Source organism: Anomaloglossus baeobatrachus, chromosome 4 (genome assembly GCF_048569485.1).
Source record: "Anomaloglossus baeobatrachus isolate aAnoBae1 chromosome 4, aAnoBae1.hap1, whole genome shotgun sequence".
Taxonomy (NCBI): Eukaryota; Metazoa; Chordata; class Amphibia; order Anura; family Aromobatidae; genus Anomaloglossus; species Anomaloglossus baeobatrachus.
The window spans coordinates 57,990,034-58,014,276 of NC_134356.1; the positions used below are offsets into that span (position 1 = coordinate 57,990,034).

Genomic DNA, 24,243 nt, shown 5'->3' on the forward strand with positions numbered 1-24,243 from the left:
GGCAAAGAGACAGACCTGGAAAAAGACAGCGGGAAAGAGAGAGAGCGGGAAAGAGACAGAGCGGGAAAGAGACAGAGCGGAAAAGTGACAGCCCTGGAAAGAGACAGACGGGCAAAGAGACAGACCTGGAAAAAGACAGAGCGGGAAAGAGAGAGCCCTGGAAAGACACAGCCCTGGAAATATACAGATGGGCAAAGAGACAGCCCTGGAAAGAGACAGCCCTGGAAAGAGACAGCCCTGGAAAGAGAGACAGCCCTGGAAAGAGAGACAGCCCTGGAAAGAGACAGATGGGCAAAGAGACAGAAGGGCAAAGAGACAGACGGGCAAAAAGACAGATGGGTAAAGAGACAGACGGGCAAAGAGATAGACAGACCTGGAAAGAGACAGCCCTGGAAAGAGACAGCCCTGAAAAGAGACAGCCCTGAAAAGAGACAGCCCTGAAAAGAGACAGCCGGGCAAAGAGCCACCCGGGTAAAGAGACAGACCGGGCAAAGAGACACCCGTCCAAAGAGACACCTGCCCAAAGAGACAGCCAGGCAAAGAGCCAGCTGGGCAAAGAGACAGACCGGGCAAAGAGACACCCGCCTAAAGAGACAGCCGGGCAAAGAGTCAGACCTGGAAAGAGATAGCCCTGGAGAGAGACAGACCTAGAAAGAGACAGACCTGGAAAGAGACAGCCCTGGAAAGAGACAGCCCTGGAAGAGACAGATGGGCAAAGAGACAGACGGGCAAAGAGACAGTCCAGGAAAGAGACAGACCGGGAAAGAGACAGACCGGGAAAGAGACAGCGGGAAAAGGACAGAGCGGGGAAAGAGACAGCCCTGGAAAGACAGCCCTGCAAAGAGACAGACGGGCAAAGAGACAGACGAGCAAAGAGACAGACGAGCAAAGAGACAGACCTAGAAACAGACAGCCTGGCAAAGAGACAGCCCTGGAAAGAGACAGCCCTGGAAAGAGACAGCCCTGGAAAGAGACAGACCTGGAAAGAGACAGACCGGGAAAGAGACAGACCGGGAAAGAGACAGACCTAGAAACAGACAGCCGGGCAAAGAGACAGCCGGCCAAAAAGACAGACGGGCAAAGAGACAGACGGGCAAAGAGACAGACGGGCAAAGAGACAGACGGGCAAAGAGACAGACGGGCAAAGAGACAGAGAGAGAGACAGGCAGATAGAGAGATTGAGACAGATAGACTGATGCAAATACAGACTGAGAGATAGAAACAGACAGACAAGGAGAGAGACAGACAGCGAGACAGACAGACATCGACACACATACAGAGACTGGGAGAGAGACAGAGAGACAGTTACTATCCCAGGCAACGCCCGGGTACTACAGCTAGTAATAAAAAAATAGAATAACGTAATTTTTAATACACTTTTTTACAAAATAATAAACATCACAAATCAGCAAATAACATGGACATATTTGGTGTCCCTGTAATCGTAACGACCCGAACAACACAGCAATCAGATTATTTATGGGGATCGGTAAATGGCGTAAAAAAAATGTCGCTATTTATCATTTTTCTTTGTTAAAACCCATAAAAAAATGTAATAAAAATGTATTGGTGAGCCCGTGTTCACACGTAGCGTAAATACTGCGGTTTTTCTGCAGGTGTTCGTACAATGAGTGCAATAACAATCTTCTCTGATTGTTACGTGTTTGCGGTATGTTTTTTTGAATGAACAGTCCGCGGCATCTGCTGAATGACCCTTAGGGTATGTGCGCACGTTGCTTTTTACCTGCTTTTTACCTGCTTTTTTGCTGCTTTTTCTTCTGCGCTGTTTAATGCCAAAGTGGATGTGTTCTTCTATTCAAGCAAAGTCTATGGGAATTTGGGTTTCTTGTTCACACTATGTTGTTCAAACTGCAGCCTTTTTGTGGCAGAACTTTGGTCAAAAACTCAGCTTTGCAGTGCAAAACCCAAATGGCAAAAACAATTGACATGTTGCTTCTTTGAAAAGCTGAGTTTTTGGCCAAAGTTCTGCCACAAAAAGGCAGCATTTTGAACAACATAGTGTGAACAAGAAACCCAAATTCCCATAGACTTTGCTTGAATAGAAGAACACATCCATTTTGGCATTAAACAGCGCAGAAGAAAAAGCAGCAAAAAAGCAGGTAAAAAGCAGGTAAAAAGCAACGTGCGCACATACCCTTACTGCCAAATGGGTGTGGCTAGGGGTGTGGTCAAAATTTGCTGCGCCGCGCTGCACGCGCCGCATACTTTATCCGACTTTCCTTTCTCCAAAAGTTGGGAGGTATGCTAGGTTCAGGAATGGTCTGCAGCAGAGGCACCAGTGGAACCGGTGACCTGCCTCCTTAGGCTATGTGCGCACTTTGCATTTTTTCATGCGTTTCTGCAGCGTTTTAAACTGCAGCGTTTTAATGCAAAAATGCATGCGTTTTGATTTTCAAGAAAAGTCTATGGGAATTTGGGATTTCTTGTGCGCACAATGCTGTTAAAAATACAGCGTTTCAGTTGCAGAAAATTTGTCAAAATCTCAGCAATTAAAGAAGCAACACGTCAATTGTTTTTGCCATTTTGCCAGCGTTTTGCTAACATTAGATTCAATGAGAAATTTCAAAACGCATCCTATCTCAAAGTCCTAGCGTTTTACAAGATTTTTTCATGCAGAAAACATGCTTTTTTGACAAATTAAACGCATGCGTTTTTGACATTATATTAAGGGCATGATATGTACCTTTACACACACATATAGCCCGACAATTAAATTAATGAAAATCAATAATTTAACATTATTTTATTCATAAATATTAGCACACAGTTATTTTAATGCAATTAGCAATTTTGTGTATGATTTTAATCATGATATTTGTTATAATTTTTTTCCTTTTTTTCACAGTGTTTGAATGTTTAAACTTTATTTAGTAGTGTATTTGTATTCAAAACGCATCTGACTTTAAGCTATGAAAAAGCATCTAAGACGCGGTAAAAACGCACGCCTATTTATAGCGTTTTTGTGGTCAAAACCAAATTTGACAAAGACCATTTCTGCCAGAGGATGCGTTTAGAACTGCAAGTAACTCAATGCAAAGTGCGCACACAGCCTTAGGCTGGAATCACACTTGTGAGAGATTCGCACGAGTCTCGCATCGCATCACCCGGCACGGCCTTATGCTCTCTGGACAGGAGCTTTTCAGCTGCATAGAAATACATGCTGCCATCCCACTCCTGTCTGGAGAGTGTGCGGCCGTGCCGGGTGATGCGATGTGAGACTCACGCGAGTCTCTCGCAAGTGTGATTCCAGCCTAAGGCTGTGTGCGCACTTTGCATTGAGTTAGACCAGGGACCAGGGCCTTTGGGTGGTGGGTGCAGGGAGGGAAACGCAGGTTTGCAACGTTTAATGTGATGCTCTCTCCTACATGGGATGACCAGTTATATTGTGACGCCCTGGGCAAGCCAGGGGTCACAGGTCATAACACCATCACACCCTACACCCCGGATAGGTACACCTAAGCTACACAAAAATCCTTGTTGCCTTCCTCCAGGGGCTGATGTCCACACCAGGGGGTGGGCCAGGCGGTTGGCTCCGCCCACCGAGGAGTTCACAGCTCTGGAGGCGGGAAAACCAGGCAGATAGAGTTAGAGTTTGGAGGAGGAAGGGAGAGGAGAGTTCAGCTAGGGAAGTGAAGGAGTAAACAGTGAAGTGGTAGAGGAGCAAGAGAGGAAGGAGAAGGAGGACAGTGAGAGTAGTGACAGAGACAGTGACAGTTGAGAAAGCCTGAAGTTGGTCCGGGTGTGTGCCCCGGACTGAGAACAGCAAGGTCGGCAGACGGCGGTGACTGTCTGCAGGATAGGCTACTTGGAGGTTGCCGAAAGGACCGTGGACGGGTGGTGGCCCGGCGGTACCGGAGCGATATACGAAGAGAAGCCAGCACCATTGGCAGGGGCCTTTCGGATCCCGGCAAGGCTAGGAGTCGCCGTGAATTTGCAAAATCCGTCAGTGAAGGGGACCTCTGGGTCTCCCAACAACCAAGTCCCGATTGAAGGCAACAGTCCAACCGTTAGAGAGAGACACCGCCACCGCCAAGGCACCAGTTTCTCAGGGCCAGCGCCTGCGGGCAAAGAGGGGCTCCTCCGGCACATATCCAAGCCGGGGAGCGGGTTACCGGTGGGAACCCATCGCTACCAACATAGACTTAGGTGCAGGAGAAGGGACCGTCACCGTCAACTACCGGGGAAAAACAACAGCAGCCGTCCGTGGGAACCGTCTTTCCAGCCGTGTGTTTTACCGAGAACTGTGTCACCGTCTCAGGCTGAATGAGTACCACAGTGCCGTGAGGCACAGCGCTGCCCCCGCGTCCCTGCACCCCACCAAGCCCTGCACCGGCCCCGCCATCCCTCATCCCCCAACTCATCACTGGGCCCCGGGACAACCACCCCCTACCCACGGAGGGGAGAACTAACAACTTTGCTGCTCCCTGTCACCGCTCCCGGGATCCCCATACAGAGCAGCGGTGGTGTCCACACAATCACCACAACCGTGGGTGGCGTCACGGACAATAAACTATCCCAAAAACCAAACCCCTTTCACTCACGGGCGAGGAGCGCCGCTCGGGTCCCCGGGATCCGGCCCATCGCTCGAGCCACCGAGCAGCAGCAGGCCGCAGCAGCAGCGGCAGCCGGACCCGAGCAGTGGGAGAGCGCAGTGTCCCCTCCTCCGCCCGCGACAATATTAATGTTTAATTCTTTTATGAGCTGTCCAATTTTTGTTTTGAGACTTTTTTTTTCCTTCCCTTTTAATTTGTGCATCAATCTAGTTGCACTAGGGCTTATTATTATGGGATGAGCTGTAGCTTTGAATGACATCATATAATTAGAGTTGGTGCAAATCATTTTGCAGGAGTTGGTCCATCATCCCCATCAGTATTCTGTAGGCCATGGACAGAATCCATGAGAACCTCCTCCTATCTGCCATCATCAGCAGCTCTTCATTTGATTAGTCAGCCTGGACAAACTTCATCTTCTGGTGTGACGCACCTGTGATGTGCCAGATTGGGAAATCAAAAGAAGTCGTCAGGTAGGAAGCGGTTCTAAGCACTCCCTCAAATCAATGGGCCCCAGATTACCGGGGGCCGATGGACAAGGTCGGGAGAAGTGATTTTTTACCAAAATGGGAGAGAAATACCAACTTGGGTGAAATTGTGAAAAAAAAATATCACAATTTAGGCATCTTTTGGGCATTTTAATTTTTTCGTCATTCATTGTTTGGCAACAATAACTTGACAACGTGATTCTTCAGGTTAATATAAAAACAGCAATATAACGTATGGGTAAAAAAAAAACCACTTTGTAGATAAGAAAAAACTTGGTTTTTTTTCGTCTCCGTATTCTGAGACCCATAACTTTTTGAGTCTTTTAATCAATGGCCCTTTGTGAGGATTTTTTTTTTTATGTTTGCATTTAGGGGTGCATACAACATTTGATTTTTTTTTCTTTCTATATTATTACATTTTTGTGTGAGGTGCTGCGAACAAAAAATGCCAATTATGGTTTTGGTTTCTTTTACACTTTTTGATCAAATAGTGTTAAACAATTGCCCTGTGTTATTTATCTATACTACTACTATATACTTACTATAGGGTATATACTCATTTTTAGTATTTTTTTTTTTTGTTTTGTTTTCTTAGGATTTTGGATGTGAAATGTCCACGGTGTGAAGGGGCTCGCACTATTACAGGTATAACAACTTATGCTCTCTCTCATTATTTTTTTCTATAAAGATTTGTACTTTGTACAAATTGGGGTGCGGTACCTCCTTCTGGGCTAAGCATTTCATCTATATAGCTTCCCATGGACAGGTGACTGCAGTTGGGGCTTTGTCCTTCTCTGCCCTTATTCACATTGTCACTGACGCAAAATAGGTTATAATACTAGAGTAGGACCGTCCCAATGGGTACACCTTGTCGTGATGGGATTGCATTTATTTTTGCTGTTCAGTGTGCACTGTTATTTAACTGTACTACTACTATTTACTTATATAGATCTAAAATATATATATATATATATATATATATATATATATGTGTGCATCTCTCTCTTTCGCTCTCTCTCTTTCGCTCTCTCTCTTTCGCTCTCTCTTTCGCTCTCTCTCTTTCGCTCTCTCTCTTTCGCTCTCTCTCTCACTTTCTCTTTCTGTCTCTTTTGCTCTCTCTCTTTCAGTCTTTCGCTCTTTCGCTCTTTCGCTCTCTCGCTCGCGCTCTCTCTCGCTCTTTCGCTCGCTCTTTCGCTCGCTCTTTCGCTCGCTCTTTCGCTCGCTCTCTTTTTCTCTTTGGGTTTTGTCTCTGTTAATTAACTTTTTTGGAACTTCATACATTAGATTTTGGAGTTTAGTTTTGCATTTTATATATGACCTTACTTTGAATTGGTAAGAGGGGTAGATTCAAACTTTTAATCAGGGTGTATTTTTTTTTTTTTTTATTCGTTTTTTTTCCTTTTACGGAATGTTAGGCACTGCAACGGCAATAGCATATGATTGCTATAGGTAAATATTGCTGATTACCTGCAAAATTTAAAATGAGTCTGTCATCCTCAAGACTATTTATACATTAATGTAGGAGGTTTAGCCCCCATCAAAATTACACATGTAGTGGTGATTTTACTTGCTGCACTTTACATAAAAAAAAAAAAAATAAAATAAAAAAGTAAAATATGTTTTGTTTTTTTTTTACACCCTTCATATGACCAAGAGCTCAATGCATTCTTCTGTCCTCTGAAATAAAATCCTCCACATCCACTTTATGTTGATTGACAGTGCTTGCTTTGGAGAGCTACTGGAATTAAATCCTCAGCCCTAAACATATGGCAAAGCAGGAGCCTGGAGTGCACATAGTGCAGGGGCATTGTCACTTTGGTATTCTTGAGCTGTATTGCTGGCAGTGAACCCAGAAGCAGATTATACAGGTACATACAGTAGTTACATCTGTACATAGCAGTGCATTTGTATGTACCTGTATTCTAGAGGTGTAGAATCAGATTATTTGGCTCCTATAAAATAACTAAAAAAAAAAATTTTTTTAAAAATTGTTTACATTTTTTTTTATTTTTGTGGGAATCTTCCTAGGACTTGAGCTCACAACCTCTACAATTGCAGCAAAACAGCAGCTAAAGCTTAGAGCCACAGGATGTTGATGTTGGTTGGGGAATTTTGTCATCTTGAAGCTCTAAGGCCGGTTTCACACTGCTGGCATTTCGCCGCTTTGCCGGATCCGTCACACTCTTGTACAGTACAATGGCATCGCGGCAAGCTCCGGCCACATGACAGCATGTGACCAGAGCTTGCCGCGATGCCATTGTACTGTATTGCACTGCACTGGAGTGTGACGGATCCGGCAAAGCGGCAAAATGCCGGATGTGTGAAACCAGTGTAACTCCACAGGCATAATATACAGGTACATAGAGATATACTGCTATTTACAATGTATCTCTATGTACCTGTATTTTAGATGGAGAATAAGAGATTTTTCTTCTTCCTTGAAAAGTACTGAAAATTATATTAAAACAATTACAATAATGACATTTTAATGCGCTTTTTAAAAATAATAAAATGATCATCACTGATCAGAAAATAACAATGACTTATTTGGTCTCTCTGTAATCGTAACGACCCACACAACACAGCGATCATGATATTTATGGTGATTGGTATATGGCGTAAAAGCATGGTGTGATTATTTTTTTTTCTTCTAAACCCATAAAAAAATAATAAAAATGCAACCCTGAGGCTACGTTCACATGTAACATAAATACTGCTTTTTTTTTTCTGCACATTTTATCCAAGTGTGCACACTACAATGATTACACAGTGATATTATCAAAACTGCACCAAGCAGCCCAGTAAGTGACACATCGCTGGAATCCGTGTCTCTGTCTCTACATTATGCTGCTCTCAGATTAGGTTTCAAAATCCTGGTGATAAATTCCCGTTAGCATTGTGAAAAAAAGTTAAAAATAAAAGAAAAATCTAAAAAAGAAAAGAAATAAAGTGAACTGACAAAGCATCTCTGTGGTTTTATTACAGGGAAACTATGCTAGCACGTGGTTTTAGCTGTTGTTATCTTTGCTTTGTTCTTTATTTAGTGCATATCTGAATAACAATGTGACCACGCACCACTCATGGCACATGGCCGCTATTTTGAGGTTGGTTTTAAGCCGTCATTTATCTGTGTCCCTTGTGAGAATACAATCAGCTGCTGATCCTATATTCCAGGATCACTCCCTACATCGTTTGACTCCATGACACTTACTGTGGTCGTGAACAGTTAGTGTGGTGTCAGATACAAAGTTCTCGTAAAACCATAGGACAAGTTACCCTCTGTGCCATACAACAGCGAGAACAATGTGGCACTGAGTCAGCACGGTCATTGTTGAGCTCTACTGTACAGAACATATTTTCACTTCGACAAAGCTCCTATTGTTCCAAGCTGCTAACGAATAAGGCTATATAATTCCCCAACTTGTCATCTGCATACACTGCAGCCATATTGTCAACAGATGACACGGTAGAAACTCATTCCTACCTCCCAGCATCTGAAGTAACCAAGAGGATGTGTCATAATTCTATATACTATAGTGTTGAAACACCAAATGGCTATAAAGGGTAACTCCGAGTCCCTAGCTGATGTTACTAGGCCATAAAGGTCATGGGTGACTACTATTGTTGCGCAAAACAGATTGGATCAATCACCATTAAATTAATTTGGTGCAATTCGAATCAGTCAGGAAGGGGTTAAAAAAAATAAACACAAACCTTGTCACTTGGCCCTACCCATACCGTTCGGTTCTCTAATCGGCTCGTCTTTCTTTCTCCTCTCCCTCCAAGTTGGAAGACTAGGTGCGGAGAGAGGATGATTGGATAGGTATGGGGGGAGCCAAGGAGAGGTGAATAGAAGAAATTATGTATTTTGTTTGGTTGCAACTTCCAAAAGATATCTGTAATGACTGTCACAAGGTGGCGCTAGACTAGTATGCAGTAAATGGAAAGGTAGTCAGACAGGCTGAGATCATAAACTAGAAGGGCACTACAGTACAAAGGGGCAGACCGAGACAAGGTCGAGATACAAGCTGAAGGTGAGTGTTCCAGAGGAGTACATACAGAATACAGGGAGCAGGCGAGGATGCAGTCAGGAGGAAGTCCGAGGTCAGAAGCCGGGAAGTCACAACAGTTTCTGTTTCTTCCCGGGCATTTGTAGCACCCAGGGATGGTTCTGTGCCCTGGGTCCTTTTTGTAATGGGGATATTTACAGGGGATTGTTGAATAAAGTTTATATGTGACTCCACTTGGGGTGTTGCGGTTAAATGTAGGGAGCTGCCGCTGCAGAATGTCTCTACTGGGGCTGGTGGTATTGGCAGCTAGTATGGTAGTCCATCCGCAAGTAGGGTTTTGCTCCAGAGGGTGTATGGTGCAGTGGGCGTCGGAAGAAGGGAGTCCAGACAGGTAATCAGTGCAATTGGTTTACTCACTTTCTTGAGATGGTAACTGGGGGCCCGAGGTCAGCTGGTTTCGCCTCCAGGTTCCCTTCATCCCAGTGCCAGTCTGGTTTCTCTGGTACCTTCTTCCCCTGCACCTGTCTCTGGTAAGTGGGTCTCCATGGTATAGAACACTGGGGGTCCCCATTCTGTGGTTTGTCCACTTCCGTCCGCCTGACGGTAGTGTGAACCCTGTGGGGTTGGAGTCTCTGGTCCTGTCCCCGGTTCTCCCTTTGCTACTGAGTCTTTCTTTAGGGTCAGCAAGGTCTTTGATGGTCCCCTTTGCTCTGCAGGTGTTAACAGGTCGGCTTGAACCTCTTTCCTGTCCTAGGGTCCTGTAACCAGTCGGTGCATAGTTCCAGGAGTACTCCACCGTACTCCACCGGCAACCACCTCTCCTGGGTACCAGGTTACCTTTAACCCGAGTCAGGGAGTCACTGTGCTTCCACCTTCACACCTCTACAGTCACTACTATTCTGACTACTGACTTCCTGTGTTCTCTCTGTCCACAGTCTGCCCTTCCCACCTGGTCAACTAGTGGACTGGAGTGGCTCCACCTCTAGGCGGCCATCCATGGTCCCACCCTAGCTAAGTACCATTGTATGAGGGATTGTTGGGGAAAACTGGGATTACCTGGATTTTTGGTGTTACCGGCACTGGGTTAGTTCTGGGTCCCTAAGGGAGTAGGCCCTGCATCCTGGTGGGGATGCAGAACCTTGTAGCACCCTGATGGTCTCAGGAGCGCTACACATTCATCCTGCAAAATGCTCTGCACCACCTGAGATTTTGGGTAGCTTCTCCCTCACAGAGAACACTCAACAGAGAGAGCGCTCCTATGTGTGGAAGAGACAGATGCGATAGCTGCCAGCCAAATGTTCTGTTGAGCCATGGTTCATCTCACAGTTATCTAAAGTGTTCGGCAAGATTTATTGTCCTCTAAAGCTATCTCTTCCCAATTTTCCCAATGTCTGTTTTAATGGGGAGCAAGTATAAACTAATGGAAAAAGGAGCAAAAGATTGAGCCTGCTGAAACCCAACATGTCCAATACTTTTTACCCCTACATCTAAATTGTTAGTTGATTGTTGGCTGGTTGTACACACAGGAGAATAAATTGTGGACTGATGTAGTACTATGAATGTCTGTTACATTTTACATGCATTCATTACTATTCTATTCTGCAAATCATCTCAGAAATGTTTGGATCTCATTATACATTAATGGGGTCCATTGGGTGCCAATGGCATCTGCTGTGTGATAGATTTTAAAAAGCTTTAATTTAGTTTTCTGCTCCTATGGTGGAACAAAAAAAAAATCACAACACTGATCTGACCTCAAACTGAAAGGGAATTTGTTAGCAGATTTTTGCTATGTAAGCTGGAGACAGCAGGCTGCAAAGGTTAACACATGGGAATTCAGGGATGCCTGTCTTGTCAAGGTCCGATTTTGTTTATTTGCTATATTTGTTTAAGCAGCAGGACTTCTCATTGCTGGACTATTTGTCTTGTGCACGGCAGTCTGGCACACCCTCTACTATGACACCTGGATGGATGGCGGGCCATACAGGTGCAGCGCTCCTTCGCCAAGGAGTCTCCGTGTACGGGTGTGACTTTGGATGGCGTGCATGACACTAACTGGTTTCTATCTTGGAACTTGTCTGCAACTTCATTCCTCCCTTTTCTTACACCTTTGTCCGCTTCTGGGCCCGGACAGCTTCTCTGGCCCCACGACCAGCTGAGGTGAGCCGTAGGCTCCAGACCTCACGATGTTACCTCAGGTTTCAGTGACTGGACTTGACACCGTAGCCACATCTACTGTTACTCGAACCCTATTCATAACTGGCACCCCACGATGCCTGCACTACTAGCCAACTCACTTGCCATAGTCACTTCTCCTCTACTGTGACTTATCCATGTCCTATTTGATATCGAATCTACCACTGCTCCAGCCTGCCAGCTAGGTGGCGCCCACCGGCAAATGGTCCCAGCTCTGCAGTTGTCGCGGGCGGGGAGGAGGGCGTCAGCACATTACGCTCACCCCTTCTGCTCGGGTCCGGCAGCTGCTGCTCAGTGGTGGTGGCTCGAGCTGTGGGCCGGATCCCGGGGGTTCTCGAGTGGCACTCCTCGCCCGTGAGTGAAAAGGGGGGTTGTTGGGTGTGGGGAGTTTATTGTTCGTGACGCCACCCACGGTTGTGGTGATTTCACCACCGCTGCTCAATATGGGGATCCCGGGGGTGGTGATGCGGAGCAGCCAGGTGTTGCGTTGCCCCTCCGTGGGTAGGGGTTGGTGATCCCGGGGCTCGGTGATGAGATGGGAGATGCAGGGCCTGGTGAGCGCAGGGACGCGGGGGCAGCGCTGTGCCTTGCGGCACTGTGGTACTCACTCAGCCAGAGACGTTGACACAGTTTTACGGTAAACCACACGGCTGGAAAGACGGTTCCCACGGACGGCTGCACTTGCCCTCCCAGTAGGTGACGGTGATGTCCCTTTTCCTTGCACCTTTGTTTCTGTGTTGGTAGCGATGGGTTCCCACCGGTAACCCGCTCCTCGGTTTCAAGCTGGACCGGAGGAGCTCTACTCTTTGCCCGCAGGCGCTGGCCCTGAGAAACTGGTGCCCTGGCGGTGGCGGTGTTTCTGCTACAATGGTTGGGCTGTTGCCTTCTATCGGGACTTGGTTGTTGGGGGATCTGTGTCCCCTTCACTGACGGATTTGGCAAATTCTGGCGACTCCAAGCCTTGCCGGGGTCCGAGAGGCCCCTGCCCTGGTGCTGACTGTCCTTTGGTACACTGCTCCAGACCGCCGGGCCACTACCCGTCCGCGGTCCTTCCAGGAACTTCCAAACGGTCCCCCTCCAGACAGTCACCGCCGTTGCTGACCTTGCTGACCCTGTCCTGCACTTAGCTGGACTACTTCAGGCTTTCTTACTGTCACCGCTCTTACTTTCCTCCTTTTCCACTTTACTTCCTTCCACTTTGAACTTCCACTTCTATCTTAGCTGTTTACTCAAGCTCTGCCTGAGCTGACTCTCTCTCTCATCATCTTGGTTCTTCCCGCCTCCAGAGCTGTGAACTCCTCGGTGGGCGGAGCCAACCACCTGGCCCACCTCCTGGTGTGAACATCAGCCTCTCGAGGAAGGCAACAAGGATTTTAGTTTAGCTTTGGTGTTCCTAACTGGGGTGTAGGGTGTGTTGGTGCATGACCTGTGACCCCTGGCTTGCCCAGGGCGTCACACTATCTTGAGAACCTACACTCTGCTAGCAGCATTTACATGTTAACACACATTTATAACAATCGATACCAAATAATATATTTAGTATAAAACACCTTTCACAGTCACAGTGCAGATAGACAAAATATATCATAAAACAGCATAGGAACTTGACCACCTCCACAAATGTACAATCTGTATAGAGAACCTGGTGAGGGAGGGACAGCAATCTCAGCTCTGCTACATGGCTAACTCTAAAAATTCTGATAGTATCAGAAGAGCAGCAGCCAGTAATCTAAGTGATACATCAATAGATTCAGGATCTCTTTGCCTACATCATGCTGCTCTCAGATGAGGTAGAAAAAACCTGCTGATAGGTTTCCTTTTAACCTTCAGAATAACTACAAAGAGCATCTCCCTTGCTGGAGCACTTGATTATTTGGTCTTCTGAGTTTGATCTGATTCGGCAATGAAGGAAAATTAAACACTTATGTAGCACCCCTGAGCCCATCAGGGTGCTACAAGGTTCTGCATCCCCACCAGGATGCAGGGCCTATTCCCTTAGGGACCCAGAACTACCCCAGTGCCAGTAACACCAAAAACCCAGGCAATCCCAGTTTTCCCCAATAATCCCCTATAGAATGCTACCTAGCTAGGGTGGGACCATGGATGGCCGCCTAGAGGTGGAGCCGCTCCAGTCCACTAGTTGACCAGGTGGGAAGGGCAGACTGTGGAGAGTAGTCGGGAACACAGGAAGTCAGGAGGAGAACTGTAGTGACTGCAGAGGTGTAAAGGTGGAAGTGAAGTGACTCCCTGACTCGGATTGACGGTGACCTTGTAACCAGGAGAGGTGGTTGCCGGTGGAGTACTCCTGGAACTACACACCGATGGGCTGCAGGACCCTAGGACAGGAAAGAGCTTCACACCTGTTAACACCTGAACAGCAAAGGGGACCATCAAGGACCTTGCTAACTCTAAAGAATCCGAAGAGTCAGTAGCAAAGGGAGAACCGAGGACAGGACCAGAGACTCCATCCCCACAGGGTTCCCGCTACCGCCAGGTGGACAGAAGTGGACAAATCACAGACCGGGGACCCCCAGTGTTCCATACCACGGCGACCCACTTACCAGAGACAGGGGCATAAGGTACCAGAGAACCAGACTGGCACTGGGACGAAGGGGACCCGGTGACGAAACCAGCCGGCCTCAGGCAACCAGTTATCATCCAAGTGAGTAAACCAGTTGCATACCTGTCTGGACTCCTTCTTCCGACGCCCACTGCACCATACACCCGCTGGGGCAATACCCTACTTGCGGAGGAACTACCATTCTAACTGCTAATACCATCAGCCCCAGTAGTGACATTTTCCTGCAGCGGCTCCCTACATATAGCCGCAACACCGCAAGTGGCATCACGAATAAACCTTATTCACCAATCCCCTGTAAATATCCCCATTACAAAAAGGATCCAGGGCACAGAACCGGGTAGCGGCCACCACCGTGACATTCCCAAGAGAGACACTGCCCGGAACCGAGTCCCCCATATCCCTGGGTGCTACACTTACTCCCAGGTTTCCCTGCATATTGCAAGCCCTGTAATAATCATATTTTTGGGGGTACCATCCATGAAAGGCATTGCCCAAAGTGTAGGATTTCATGTATTGATATAGTCCTAGGTATCCCTATGAGGGGCGATCATTCTAATTTGTAACGTCAGAAATAACACAAGTCGGACTTTAATGAAATCATGAGTCAGCAGCTGGCATCACTTGTGGATTTTCTAAACATCCCCTCATATCCTGAGACCAGAAAGAAAGACAGGGATAAATCAGACGGAATTGAAAACAGACTCTCAGTCACCCTCACACAGAGGGGAGAGCAGGAGGGGAGGCACTTAGTAAGGAAAAGAAAAGGGGACTAGAAGAGGAAGACAGTCCAGCTGAGTGGAGACAGCTTCTGACTTCTCTGCTCCTTCTCTGACTTTCCTTCTTCCTTCGAAGCATCAGGATATTCCAGGAAAACTCTTCCTTGACTCTGAAGTTACTTTACGATGAGTCTTTTTAAAGAAACCAATATTTGGAAACAAAAAAAGTTTTGAAAAAGTTTTGAAAAAGTCTCGGAACGTTCAGATGCTCCCGGACTCTCTCCAGCCTCGATCCATTCTACAACACAGTTTTTGTTAACTTGACAAAAGTTCTTTTTTTTACTTTTTTTTTTTTTTTTTTTTCTTTCCCGGATCCTTCGTTTATTGAATCCAATGGAAAAATTTGCGAAACATTCCAGCGTTTAACTTCAAGGCTTCTGAGAAAAGAAAAAAAAATCAGACAAGACAGAAAAAAAAGAAAACAGGAAAGGGTATCTGAATGTCTTCTGCAGAGATTTAAAGGAGCCTGAAGATCACACTACTGGGTAAGTTGAATTACGGGCATGTGTACCTTTAAAAAAAAGTTTTGGGAAACTTCATTTGTTTGTGAAAGTGATTGTCAGAATGAAAATGAGATGGAAAGTGATTTGTGTGAGTGGAAAATAGACCGTTTCCAGCATCAGGACAATAAAACACCATATCTACAGCAGTTTTTTCCCAAATATCTGGGGGTGAGAGCGTATTAATTCACTATTGCATACAGTATATAAATATTAGTGACATATATATATATATATATATATATAATGTTGTGTGTGTGTGTGTGTGTATGTGTGTGTATGTATATATATATATATATATATATATTATAAATATTTAGCTAGTGTTTGTGTGTGTATGTGTGTGTGTGTATATAATATATATATATATATATATATATATACACACACATACTGTATACACACACATACATATATATTGCTCAAAAAATTGAAGTGAACATCAAAATACAAAATCCTTGTTTCTGTGTTTCCTCTATTTTTTGAGCAATATATATGTATGTGTGTGTATACAGTATGTGTGTGTGTGTGTGTGTATATATATATGTCATATATTGCCTTTTCAGCAAATCTCCATAACATCCACCTCAGGAATCCAGATTTCAACACTGACTGGCACAGACCCATCTTACTATTATAAGACGATGTGTGTTAATAGCCCCCTTTAAATCCCAAGAAAACTGTTCACATTCCTCAGGCGGTGAAGTAACGGCGATGGCCATGCTCCAGGTTAATGTCGCAGATTGTTTGAAATCTTCAGTTTGTCCTTAAAGACACATTATTGCGTTTCACACGTTTTTGGCGATGGTTGCTGTTTGTATAAAGAAAATGCCTGAATGTCCTGAGGAAGAGAAGTGATATCCCACCAGGGTAGAGACAGGATTTAACACTGAGGGTGAAGATGGAAACAGTCAGCAGGTAGATAAGATAGTAGAGATGGTTGGTAATGAGGTGTAACTGACCAATCATGTGTTGCCGATCTTGTGCCATAGGTGATTTATTACCACCTCTCCAATGACTTACTTGTAATGACTGGCCACTATATGGCGTCGTTCACACGTAGGGGCTGGAAACTGCAGCAGCCTTGTGAAACGGCTGTTTCCTTGCCATTGTTCAAGGAACAGCTGTCTTAGGCCGCGCTCACATTAGCGGTATTTTGCCGCAAAACCGGATTCATCACAAATGCGTATCAGCTCCATTCATTTCCTATGGAATCGCAGCAAGATGTGGTCACGTGCGATTGTGTATGACGCATGCAACCGCATGTAACCACATCTTGCCGCGATTCTATAGGAAATGAATTGAGCTGAAACGCATTTGTGATGAATCCGGTTTTGCGGCAAAATACGGCTGATGTGAGCGCGGCCTTACCTGCAAAACCTCAGAGCCATTACGATTGGCTGTACAGTTTTACAGGTGAAACAGCTGTTTAAAATTAAAGAGGTATTCCCATCTCAAATACCAATATGTAGTAGGTGTAATAATAATATTAGCAAATACCTGCAAATAGAAATGTAGTATAGATCTCCAGATTAAGTATGTCTTTTACCTCATGTGCAGGGCATTGCAGCAGCTGAGGTATCCATGGTTACAACCACAAGCAACTAACCAGCTGTCACTATATGCATGGTTGTAACCATGGATACCTAAACTACTACAATGCACATGAGTAAAGCAACATAGCTAATCAGGAAAACTATACTACTTTTGTAATTAGATGTATTTGCTAATCTTATTACTACTCCTACTACATATTGGGGTAGGATCTTGGAGATGGGAATACCTCTTTAAGGGATTGTCCAGGGAATCAGTGTAAAGGTGTACAGCCACAATATGAGTGTGATCACAGCCTAAGGGCGCATTCACACGTCCATGCATATTGATCCCATCTAGGACCGCAAAGCACAGACTGGCCATGGGTCTCCCGACAGCCTCATAGAAATATATGTAGCTGTCATTCTCCGATCGGGGTGTGCCCAGAAAGTGTGGGTATATTGATTGATCAAATATAGTCATTAATTCAGGGGTGTTACTTCAAAGGAGATATTGTGGCACTCCTGGTACCCCGGAAGGGTCCTAATCCAGAAAATAAGAAGAAAAAAACCGGGTACTCCCAAAAGGATGCAAAAAGTGAATTTATTCATGCAGCAAAATTAGTGAAAAATAAAAGATGTTTCGGTCTAGTATTACACCTTCATCAGTTTCACGTGCTGCCTGCATCACTGGAATCAGGGTATCTGCCCCTACATTATGGTGCTCTCTGATTACATAGCAAAAACCTGGTGACAGATTCCCTTTAGGATTTAGCAAATAAGAAAATTATAATTCATGATACAATACATCTAACCCCTGTAAAGAAAGCCATAATGGCAACAATTGAGGTCTGATTTTAGAAAAACTATTTGAAAGGGAGTCTGTCTCCCCCAAAACAGTAACTAAACCACATATACTTTATTCTTCTCAACAATTTGGATGACAAACAATATGGCTACCATCAGAGATCCCATAAGGAATGTCACCCAGCAATCCCCTGCCCTGATTGACCAATGTGCAGCCATATATAGAAGAAGACTCCACAAAATAGAGGCCCCTAATGGTGCATTGCTGAGTAACTAGGCTGGTTTGTCAATGGTTGTGTCACGGGTGACAGTTATGTGGTTCCTGGTCATAGAAGTTCACAGTGTTTGGCTGCGCAGAATGCTCCCTGACTTTTTCCATTGTTCCTGCTGTTAGTATTCATTGATATTGGTAGCTTTCCTGCAGGATTCATCTCTCCCTTTTTTGGACCCAGTAAGAGCTTGACGTCCACCCAGATGCTGATCATCAGTATTCGCTCTCTGCTTATATACCCCTTTGTTTCTTGAACTGGTGCTGGGGATATTTTCAGTCCATTCAAGCCTTGGTTGCAAGCAGGTGGCTTGCACTCTTCTGTGGTATCATTGCTGAAACTTTTGCGGAACTTCTACCGGTGTCATCTGTGGATAAGTAGTTTGTTCATTTTCCCCCTGTGTCTTCTATAGTGTGTAGTAGGATTGATGAAGAGCTCATCCAATCCGTTTCCTATTTAGGGCCCAGCACTAGGGATACCTAGGGTCAGGTATCCGGCTCGGCACATAGGTGGGGAATCTATCTAGGGTGGTAAGGGACACAAGGCACCAGCAGAAGGTTTGGTCAGGGTCATCGTCTTCCCTTTCCCTAAACACAGGGTTTCCCTTCCCTTTCGCTGTTCACTTGGTACTTCCCCGTACCTAGCGTCTCAGGTTCACAATAATTTGGGTTAAAGAGATTGACACAATTTTTTAAAAATGGCCACCTGCTACTCCAAGAACACAAATCCACTGATGTCTCCATTCTTGCAGTGGTGATGCGTGAACCATATATAGATTACCACTGCAGCCAATCACTGGTCCCAATGTTACCAGTAAGAACATTGATTGGCTGCAGCAGTCAAGTGCTCATCATCACTGCAGGAGAGGTCACAAAGACTGGCATGACCACCTGAGAGGCAATACTGGAGCTAAGAGGGGATATCACTTATTTAATTGCCTTGCCTACTATTAGGTCATTTAACTAAATTCTTAAGGTTTGAGACTATGGTAGGAAACCAAGGGCCACAGACATGAAGGTAATGACAATCACCCCAAGATCAGAGTGCATGGGCCAAGTCCTGCCAGACAACTACATCTTGTCCAGGTTTAGGTGTCGGGATGAACTTTTGTGCCCAGTGTTTATGTAAACCTTCCAGTCTTTACTAGTGGAAAATGCTAACGCTGGTGTAAAGGTTCACTCGATAAACTTTTCACCTTTAGAAGTGACCGTGGCAAAAATCACATATCATGGCCTGGGAAAGTGGTGACTGTCAACAAGTGCTCAAACTAGACAACCATGTTGGTACATACCACCCTACAGCCTGTTAATAGTAAATCAACATTTGTTTGTGCCTTCATTGGACTTAATGTTAATGTATCCCAGCAACTGATCACAAGACGTCTTAGAGCAACGCAGCTCTTCATTCACTGACTTGTAACAACACCCAGACAAGCACCGTAAAGGACATACAATCAGTGCGTGTCACAGTTAAATGCGCTTACCATCAAATATGTAAAAAAATACTTATAGTACATCAGTTAGACAAGCTACGAAAAGTTGTTTTATTTTTTTCATTTACATTAAAAAATATTTACATTTTTCCGTTTAGTTGTGGCGGACTTTTTTTTTTTGCAGTAATTAGTACATAAATCATTCCTACACTATCTTCCCTGAGGAAGTCAGATCACAAAACGCGCGTCGGAAGGTGGCAGATGTATTATACAGGCCCTGTATTGGAATTCAGCGAAAGGAGAAAGGGAGCATAGAAAGGCCCATAAATAAAAATTAGTAAAAATTAAATCCCTTTGTTCAAAAATGCAAAATTCTTTATTAAGTCAAAGTGTTATTACAAAAGGATAAAAAACAATCCGTTTACAAAACTTTACTTAAAAACAATATTGGGTAACTATTGTTTTTACATGTGGCTTGCACTCTGTGGACTTCTATATTGTTTCTTGCGAATGGCACTTTACTGAACCTATGTTTTTCATACAAATATTTACTTAATAAAGTGAGGATTTTTTACTGAAATATATATTATATTTAACATTATCTCAATATTTATGTACTCTTATCTGTTCAGTATTTTAGGGATATTTATTGACTAGAGGTTGATCCTCGGATATAGTGGCTCCCGGCTATAGGACCCCGAGGACAGAACCCTAACATCCAGGCCCCTTAACTGGTCTGGTAACTGGTTAATCTCAACTGATGTGTGGCATAGTCATTCCATTAGATGTCCGAGTAATACTTAAAGCTGGTGTCACACTAAACGACAGCGACAACGACGTCGCTGTTACGTCACCATTTTCGGTGACGTAACAGCGACCTTGTAAGTCGCTGTTATGATCGCTGCTTAGCTGTCAAACACAGCAGAAGCAGCGATCATAAGGTCGCTGTGCTACATGTTCAGAGAGCAGGGAGCCGCGCTTAGCGCTGGCTCCTTGCTCTCCTGCAGCACACATCGGGTTAATTAACCCGATGTGTGCTGCAGCTACATGTCACAGTTCAGAGAGCAGGGAGCCGCGCTTAGCGCTGGCTCCTTGCTCTCCTGCAGCACACATCGGGTTAATTAACCCGATGTGTGCTGCAGCTACATGTCACAGTGCAGAGAGCAGGGAGCCGCGCGCACTGCTTAGCGCTGGCTCCTTGCTCTCCTTGCTACAGTATGCATCGGGTTAATTACCCGATGCATACTGCAGCCACATGTCACAGTGCAGGAGCCGGCGCTGGCAGCAAGAGCGGAGGCTGGTAACCAGCGTAAACATCGGGTAACCAGGGAAAGGTCTTCCCTTGGTTACCCGATGTTTACGCTGGTTACAGCTTACCGCAGCTGCCAGTGCCGGCTCCTGCTCGCTTCATTTCGTCGCTCTCTCGCTGTCACACACAGCGATGTGTGTGTCACAGCGGGAGAGTGACGACCAAAAAATGAAGCTGGACATTCAGCAACGACCGGCGACCTCACAGCAGGGGCCAGGTCGTTGCTGGATGTCACACACAGCGACAGCGACGGGATGTCGCTGCAACGTCACAGAAAATGGTGACGTAGCAGCGACGTCGTTGTCGTCGTCGTTATGTGTGACACCAGCTTTACTCTGGTCATTATGGGACCCCTTAACTATTACCTTGTGCCACTCTACACATGAATGGACACCGCTCCATTCATTCACTAAAATGCTCAGCTTTTTATGCAGCCCCACAGAGAATGAAAGGAGTAGCCGACCGGCATTTGACCTTCTGTTTTATACCGTATTGGAAATAAGTGGTTCAGTGGGCATAAAAATTCCCTGTTCTACTGTTTGGTGGGAAGCCCAATAGTTGGACCCCATCGATTTTAATACATATCTACCTATCCAGGAGAACTTTTTTTTTTCTTTCGCTGCATTCCCCCACAGTAAAAATGAAAGATTACAATGTGTGTAACGCAGGAAAGAACAGGTAATTTAGAGTGCGAGACCCTTTGTTGGGGGGCTATACCCTCTTTCCAAGAGATAAGACCCTGAACAGAATTTGGTACCTAGAAAATTAGAAATCCCTATTGGGCTATATGAATTTTTTTAAAGTGGTCATCCCCTTTAAAGTGTATAGCGGGGGACTCATTTCCCTGTGTGTGGTATAATCTTTGATGGTTTTGCTAGAGATTTGCAGCTTCTACCACAAAAGGATTTAACTAAAACTGGAAAGGTATACAATGTGTGGCTACTCAATGATGATCAAACAAGAGTAAAAATCAGGCACGAGCCACAAATATTAGAAAAAAAGGATAGATATAAACACAGGATGTATGTAATTTCCAGTGTGAACTAAATAATATCCATGAGAAGGTAGTCTATGAATTTTTCCAAGAGCTGGTAACATAATCAAGGTACAAGGCACCAAATAGTTCTGGTCTGGTTCCATGTGAACAAGTCTAAATATTTTTTGCATCATCTAAAGGTTAATAAAGCTTATGGTTAAAGAGATCATAAAATAATATAAATCATTCTTAAAAAAAAGAAGTCATGTATTTTAGTAGGAAATCATCTGTAAATGAAATGTAAAAAAATATAGAAGGAAACATCCTATGCATGGTCTACCCATAGATACACCCACTTGTAGAATAAAGGGTTTAAATAGTTAGAAAAGCTATACGTCTCGTTTCCTGCTTGTTGCATCGTCGATGTATCTGATTTAGTTTAGTCTAAACCTTTTTCACATGATATGCCAAAATGACTTTCTGCCCAGAAAACTTATTTTCCTGGAACTTTGGATTTCCCCTGTTTTTTACATCCCATATATGAGCCAAAGCAATGATTATTTAAAGGTTTTGCCTTTGAAACAGAAACTTTCCAGAATTTCAAAGCTTGATGCAGAGCCATCATAAAATTACTCACAAATGGGGATCAAGTATTGTCTCTGTCTTCAAAGGGATTCAGATTCCATATGATGTATAGTTTGTACATATTTAATGTCAATATTTATATTTTTTTTGCATGCCCTTTTGGAGACATCTGTAATGCTCACGGTCGGTGTAAGAGCAGCATGCGGGATTAGTAGACCCACTGGACCACAGGGGGGACCCGGGCTTACCATTTAGTGGGAAAGGCTTAACTAAGTGCCCACCGCCAGGCGAATGCCAGATACCACTCCCAGGGGAGTGACCGGTGGCAGCTGATCCCCAGGACAGGTGACGGACTTAGGTATACAAAGGTATAGGCGGAGTGACTGAGGCAGGCTGGACAGGTGGGTAAGAACAGGCATGGTGGAATAGACAGGTATAAGAAGGCATTTACCAGACACATGGTTAACGGAACCTGACACCTTGCTAGCAGACTTGTATACTGACTATCTGAAGGCGTGGCACAGGCACCTCTCCTAATGGGAGGATGCCTTAAATACACTCTGCCTCTCAGCCATAGGCTGAGAGGCATTTCCTGGAAATAGCACGACAGCCTTTTAAGAGGTGGGCCGGTGTGCGTCTGTGGCGCCCCTGACCTGGTCAGACACCACTGAGTACTGCACCCATGCTGGGTCAGTACAAACAGGTAATCCTGATGGCTGAGTAAGGTGTGAACACACATGCACCCTTTAACCAGGACATACACATACATTAGAGGGGACCCCTGGGCAGACCCAGGAGGGGGCGGAGCCTCCACATCTCAGTTAGTGTGGTGCTGTAGTGAAGCTGGAAGAGAGTTGTGCAGTGGCAGTCAGAGGAGAAAGAGTGGAGCAGCCATGTCTGAGGTGTAGGGCTGAAGAGCGGAACACTGTCAGACCCTGCACGTGCAGTGGCTGCTGGCGGGGGAGAACATTGCCACACAGTTGCTTTGTAAAACACCTGAATAGAGAGAGAAGTACGGAGTCGAGTACGGGAACTCCTGGCAGTGAATACATATGGGGTACAGAGCCAGACATCCATTTAATGGTCTGCTGAATCCTGCCGGTGGGGTGGACAACAAGTCCCACACCAACCAACACAGAACCCGCAGCATCAACAGCAACGAGGGGGCCCATAAGGAGAATCGAGCCTGGAGCCATCTTATCCTTGGTCCACGGTGTCAGCAAACGGGTCAGAAAGAGGAGAAAGGCAGCAGCGACTTCTCTGGACGCATCCCCCAGTACTTTAAGTCAGGGATGGTCTGAAACAAAGCTGCTAGGAAAGCGAGTCAGCAGTCACCCCTATATCAACCTGAAGGATACCTGGTTCGACCTGGTTCATCATAGCATCGCCCGGGTTACCTCACTCTACCAGCAAAAAGTGAGTAAACAGCTTGAAAGACACTTTGGACTGAGACTGCTTATTCCTGCGACCTGTGGCCCTACAAGCACCTACACCCGAGCCCCTGGGGCCAGCTTCACTCTCGGGAGGCCATAACACCAAACTGCAGACACCACCAGCCTCAGACGCTCGTTAAACAGCAGTGGCGGTCCCCTATCCCCTGACTGCAAAACCGAGAGTGGCGTCACGATTCCTATTGAAGTTAACCTGACATACCTGTGGCCAGAAGGTATTCCCAAGAGCCGTCCCCGTAGTGTCACGCTGCAGCGCTGTGGTGGGCGACTCTTGTGCACATCTTAGGTGCACTCGCGGGAACCCTGTGAGGCATGTACAGGGAGGGGAAGGAGGAAGCAGCACATGTGAATGCCCGGAGGAGTGTGGGGGAGGATGCAACCCAGCCGAGGTAATGAGTAAGTTGGCATCTGCAGAGATGTTGGGTCTACAACATCAGACTAGACACCCTTGTCGGTGAGTTTCTATGTAGTAAGAATACGTAATTAGACTTTGATGGAATGAATATTGAAATATCACATTTTCTATAACAGTAAAAATCCCTTTAAAGGAAACCTTTTTAGATCCCCCCCCAAACTACCATCATAAGGGTAAAGCGAGATATTACTGGGTTGCAACAAAGTCCCTGATGTCCACAGAAACATTTCTTAATAACAAATTTTAAAGTGCAGTTCTTATGTTAATTAGACAGGACTAGTCTGGCGTGGCATCACTTTTTCCAATTACTCCAGCCTCCGTTCCTTTAGCTTTCTGGGCGGGATT

The 24,243-nt window shown here is 45.3% G+C and overlaps 1 protein-coding gene across 1 annotated transcript in view; it reads left to right on the forward strand.

The window, feature by feature from the left end:
• The first annotated feature begins 14,569 nt into the window (after positions 1–14,569).
• The window catches only part of PDGFRB (platelet derived growth factor receptor beta), a 228,772-nt gene continuing 219,098 nt past the window's right edge, over positions 14,570–24,243 (forward strand). Inside the window, exon 1 of the mRNA XM_075344366.1 lies at positions 14,570–15,107. The gene's annotated coding sequence lies outside the window, so the exon portion shown is untranslated. The remainder of the gene's footprint in view (positions 15,108–24,243) is intronic.